Source organism: Lygodium microphyllum, chromosome 14 (genome assembly GCF_053477565.2).
Source record: "Lygodium microphyllum isolate KBCC chromosome 14, Lygodium_microphyllum_v1.1.10, whole genome shotgun sequence".
In the NCBI taxonomy this organism is placed as follows: Eukaryota; Viridiplantae; Streptophyta; class Polypodiopsida; order Schizaeales; family Lygodiaceae; genus Lygodium; species Lygodium microphyllum.
The window spans coordinates 58,217,657-58,223,895 of record NC_141148.1 but is presented as its reverse complement, the minus strand read 5'-3'; positions in this window follow the sequence as shown (position 1 = coordinate 58,223,895).

Genomic DNA, 6,239 nt, shown 5'->3' with positions numbered 1-6,239 from the left:
AAGCTTGACAATGTGGCATGTGCAGAATAGGTCCATGGATGGAGTGCAACGAATATCAGCAGATTCGCGCGCATGGAGCCACATTGACTCTACCTTCCCAGGCTTTGCATGAGAGCCAAGGAATCTTCGGCTCGGTCTCGCCATGGATGGTGTGAACCCATTCGGTCTGCGCTCGACTTCTTACAGTGTGTGGCCTATAGTGCTTGTCAACTACAACATTCCTCCATGGCTTTCTACGAAGAAAGGACATCTCATCCTTAGCTTGCTCGTCCCGGGCCGCTACAAAGTAAAAAATATGGACGTGTATCTTCGTCCATTAGTAGATGAGCTTAAGATTTTGTGGGAGGAGGGGGTCACGGTGCAAGATATGAGTAGGTGCGATGGTCGGCGGTCAGCCAACATTCGAGCCATTCTCATGTGGACGATGCATGACTTTCCGGGATTGGGAGAGTGCTCAGGTGAGCAGACCTTTGTTCTCGCCGGTAATATCTATATTTTATTTCATTCAATCAAGTATTCACTAGGTCGTGGATCGCCTTGCAGGTCTCGTTACCTCAGGTTATCATGCATGTCCATTGTGTGGGCCACAGTTAGACTCCCGAAGGTCACGAACCATGAAGAAGATGGTATATCAAGGACACGCCACTTTCTTGCCTGAGGATCATGAACTTAGGGAAGGTTTTCTTGGACGACCTCCAGCACGTATGAACGCTGCAAGCTGGTACGAGCTGAAAATGGTAAACCCGAAATCACATCCAAATGGAATGCAACGGTTCTCAGTTTTCTATGAGTTGCCATATTGGACCCACTTACAGGTCAACCACTTGTTGGATCCCATGCATATTTTCAAAAATGTGGGCAGCTTGCTATGGGACCACATCACAGGAAAGAGAGACACTATAGGGTCACGAATGGATTTAAAGGAGGTAGGTAAGATGGAAGCGCTTTGGCCGCAGTCGAGTGCTGAAGGGGGAGTGCAGCTTCCTCGCGCTCCCTGGGTTTTGTCTACCAAAGAAGAGCGCATTGTGAAGCAAGTAATCAAGTCTATCCGCACTTCGACGGGTATGATGCGTTCTCTCAGGTCCGCATTTTCTAAAGATGACCAAATGTCTGGGCTAAAATCCCATGATTGGCATAAGATATGTCAGGTTTGTGAACAGAATGGATTTTAATTAGCGTGGACATTTTGAAATTTGAAAAGTGACCATTATTCTTAATGCTTTCTCATTTGTGGCAGTTTGTCCTACCGATCGCGATCGCGGGATGCCTAACTCTAGAAATTCGGAGCCATTTACAAGCTGTCAACTTTGGTGCAATGGATCTCACAGAAAGAGATTAAGACGTCCTCTATTGAATCTGCAAGGCGGGGAGCAATTGAGACGGTCTGTCTCTTTGAGAAATACCTGCCCACTAGCATGCTCACGATACAAGTTCACCTTCTTGTGCATCTTGTGGATGAAGTGGAGATTGCTGGACCTGTCCATACGCGATGGATATTCTTTCTGGAGCGCTTCATGAAAACCCTGAAAGGCTTTGTGCGACAACGAGCTCGTCCAGAAGGTAGCATGGCGGAAGGTTGGTTGGTGTCAGAGGCGTTAGTGCATATCTCACAATGGCTACCAACGGTGGAACCAGACAATGAAATGCTATGGACGTTGAAGGACGATGACAGGCTGACTGGAGATGTGGTGGTTGGAAATGGGGTAGAAAAAAGAATGGATGCCTCAATGGAAGAGAAGGTGAATCGCTTTTGTATGTTGCACCATGCCTCCATGGAGACGTGGCATGCCAAGTACCAGATTGCAAGGCAAGATCGAGAGGAAGCGCGAGCTGAATTCCGACGCAGTATGCGTCACCGACCGATTCGATATCCCGAAGGCATGGAGGAGATGCCGCGGTTTATGTCAACATGATGGTTGCATGGAGCCTTGACCGCAGCATCCAGCGAAGGGACAGAGGTCTCAATGGAGGAGTGGGAGTTCTCGAGGGGATGTAGTCCAAAGGTAATGAGGGGTTTAGAATGTGTCGTATCTAAATTTGCTTGCTACATCTAATTTGAGTGTTTCAATGTACAGTACAAAATATATAGTACAGTGTGGTCGTGCGGACGGCATTTTCGGGTGGAGCGTATTGACAAAATGTGCTCCACAATGGACTGTGGTGTCATGGCAAGGTTTGAGCAAGAGAGCCGGCGACGAGCAACGGATCCGAACATGGTTGTGGATGAGATGGAGTATTTTGGGAATTTGCAAAGTATTATTACGGTGGATTACCGTAGCTTCTCCATGATAATATTCGATGTGCAGTGATTCAAAGTGATACTTGGAGGAGCTGGCGCAACAGTTCGATGAGGTCCATCTGGATTTCTCGAAATAGATTCTGAAAAAAAATGGATGGATTTGCGCGACACCTTTGTGTTGCCGGCCCATTGTGAATAGGTACAACTAGTCATTTGCTTGCTAATTGTAATACAACATGGTTTATGTCACAATGGTTTGAAGACGGTTTGTAAGTGTTTGTGAACAGGTAATCTTCTATCCAAATCCCCGACAACCTCGATGGTGGTATGTTATACCTTCAACTCCTCGAGGTGCGAGAGTATACGATCAAAGCGATGTTCCAGGCATAGATGAAGAAAATATGCAAATAGAGGGATCGAAATTACAAGGGGTGGAGGCCACCGCAAGCTTGGAGCCCGCATCGGCTAACAATGATGGAAATACAGAAGTCGTAGAATTTTTTGAGAACGAGGCAGACTCGTTCTTTTGTGGTGACATGTCTATCAACCTTCTAGTGTATGCAGAGTTGTGTCAGGAGATTAACATGGGACCATAGAATACTTCATTCTTGAAGAATTGTATTACTCAATTCGTTGTTTAGATCTTCCATAAAGGTAGATAAGATATGCATTTTAAGAGGGATTTTTCAAAAATGATTTATATTAATGTGCTTTGTATAGTTTAAATTGATTATTCTAACATTATTTTTTATCTGTGCAGGTATCGACATTTTCAGGATGAGTCGAGGGATGAGCGATGAGGAGTTTCGGGAGATAATGGCACGTATGTCTCCAGATCAGCTCGGAGATTCAGAGAGATGGCAGATCAGGAGCTGTCTCGTTCTTCGTCAGGGCGCTCTGCTAGATCAGCTTCAGCGCGATCAGATGCATCAGCTTCGAGCAGACGATCTCGACGCTCGCGACTTGGGCCAGAGGGAGGGACTGCGACTACAGGAGGATCAGGGGGTGCTGCTGTGGAGACACGGACGCAGTGTCTCCGTCTCGTCGTTCAACTGGAGCTCGGTCACCTCCAGGATTTGTCACACCTGTGGGGACGTCCACTCCAGTTACTCCGGCTTTTGCGCAACCGTCGGCAGATGTCACGCCTTTTGGTGGCACTCCTTTTGGTGGCACCCCCTCTGGTGGCACTCCTTTTGGTGGCACCCCCTCTGGTGGCACCCCTTTGAGTGGCACTCCGGGAGAGGGTACCCCCGTCGGTACACCGGATGTTCAGGGGTCTCCTGGATATGCCCAGGAGTGTGGACGGAGATAGGAGAGGGCCCATACAAGGCACACTCCTAGGGATTATGGATACCTAGTGGATGGCAGGTCAGGAGCCATCATCATGAATGATGAGGGGAGGAGGGTGATGGCTCGCATGAGAGAGTTGTGCCAAAAAGTTTTTCGACACAATGTCCTGGATCATTGGAGGAACATACCGGAGGGGAGCAAGGAGTACATAGTAGCATCCTTGCACGAGGAGTTCTCGGTGCCAGCCGCAGTGGATAGGTTCTCTACGGGCTGGATGATGGATTGCATGCGTGCATACATGTCACATAGACGATCCGACTCACGCAAGGCAATCAAGAGTGGGGCTCCAAAGCCCGAGTGGTTAGATGCAGACGACTGGCGCCGACTGAGGGAGGAGGCTACAAATTCGCCAGGACGTTGGAGTCAGCAGCGGGAGGCGGCGAGGGCATGAATCGAGGCCGGATCGGTACATCATCTTGGGAGTGGCGGCCACAGGACATATTTGGAGGACTTTGTAAGTTTCTCTTTTGTTTTGCTTATTCGTTTTTTTGAGATATTCTTTGTACTGACAATCATGTTTCTAACAGTTAGCATTTTGTTTTCTTTGCAGCACTCCATTACAAATCGCGATCCACAAGGCCTTGAGACTCGATATGCAGAGAGGCACGGTCTCAGATCATTGATCGACCGATTGTATAGACGCGGCGGCCCAGTAAGTCACTCATCTTTCTTGTCCGTAGTTACCATGAGATATTTGAATGCATTATTGTATGGTGGATTGATATGTTGTTTCTTTTTCTGCAGAATCCGTTTGATGCTCCTTTACAGCGGGAAGAGCTTTCGGGAGACGACGATTTGTAGCTCGCCCTTGGATCCTTAGAGCTCACATACCTTTAGTTTTTAGTCGCCCGATCTATGTAGACATTTTCTATGTATTAGTGATATTGTTTTATGATTGTACCAATCGCATTTTATGCGATATCATGTATTTATTTCATCTATCAGTTTTATGATTTTAGTATACATTCTTTTTGTTTGCAAACGCTTTGTATGCAGCAGTGCAGAAACTATTTTGTATGGCTCTCATACAGCACACAGTGCTATATGTGGCACAGCTTGCTGCCCTGCCACAAAAAAAAAATTTCTCTGTTACCGTCGCTATTTGCGTCGCAAATTTACTGCACGCGTCGCTATTGTCGTCGCTATCAGCGTCGTAAATTCTCTGTAACCGTCGCTATATGCGTCGTATTTGCGACGCATATAGCGACGATTCTATGGCGTCGTCAATAACGACGCTTTTTGCGACAACGGGGGCAAATTTTGTTGTTTGTATTTTCGTCGCTTTAAACATCGCTATAAGGTCTATATCTTGTGGTGGAGATGAATCCCTCCTTATCTGCCTCACTCGAGGTGAGGTCTTTTAACTCTTCTTGACCCAAGAATCCTTCTTCCTTCTAGGAAGCTTCTCAACAATTGGATGCTTTGCATCTTCACCATCAATTGGTGCAATGGTGTTTCCTCTAGTATCACCATCTTTTGGAGGATTCGGTCCTTCATAAGTAGCTTTTTCCCTTTCCATTAAGCTATCAATCAATTGATGTACTTCGGGAATCTCCAACAAGCTACGATACTTTGTCAATTGAGCCTGTAATTGCTCACTTGTAGGTGCTTCATCAGTTTCCATCTTTACCTTCTTCTTTCAAGGATCGCCTTTACTTTCAGAAAAGCAAAGAGACTTGCTCTGATACCATTGTTATAGAATCCGAGATACACACTCAACTTTCTTATATACTTAAAAGATATATGGTAAATATTATATTGGCACAGAGAGAGAACATATTGAGAAAAAAGAAAGATATAGAGAGATAGACGGATTGACAACATACTAGGGATTAGAAGATGGGCCAGTCCCCCCCTTGTGGAGTTATATTATTGACAAGGAGCTAGCTCCTTTGTTACACATAAGCCAATTCTTACTTGTAGATCTTGGGAACAAGATCACGGTTCCTTGCACAGTATACAACTGGCCAACACTTGCACAACTTGGAAGTTGGCACCTTTTGATCCTTCTTGAGTCTCCTTCTCTCCTACACAATATGTGTAGGGATCTCCTCTTAGCGCTTGATTTCAGCAGAGCTTCTGCAGCACTTGCACATTCTCTTCTCCTCTTGGAACTTGATTTCAACAGAGCTTCCACAGCACTTGCTTCTTCTCTTCTCCTCTTGGAACTTGATTTCACCAGAGCTTCCACAGCACTTGATTTCAGCAGGGCTTTGCACTTCTCTTCTCCACTTGGATACATGCAAAGTGATGCTTCCTTTACCTCTCTCTTACACCCAAGGAGAGCCTCCTCTTTTATAGCATTTTAAGAGATTCTCTTCTTCAAGAGAGAGTTGAGTTGATCTTCATGCAATATGTGGTTCTTCCACTATGCATCACTAATTTTGAGATATCTCTTTATACGTTGTTTAGATGAAAAAATGTCCAACATGAAATTTGTAGATCTCACTGTTTTCGATAACCCTAAAGGCCCATTTTTAGAGATCGTGTTTCTATTATGAGATATTTTAAAAATAGATTTTTCAAAAGATAGCTTTTTTAAGTGTACTCTTAACTTGTGGTCCATGCAACCACCTTGAGTCATAGATAAGGAGAGTTCAGTAGATTGCCTTGGGCCTCAATCTTAAGATTGAATTCCAAACAAAAGCTT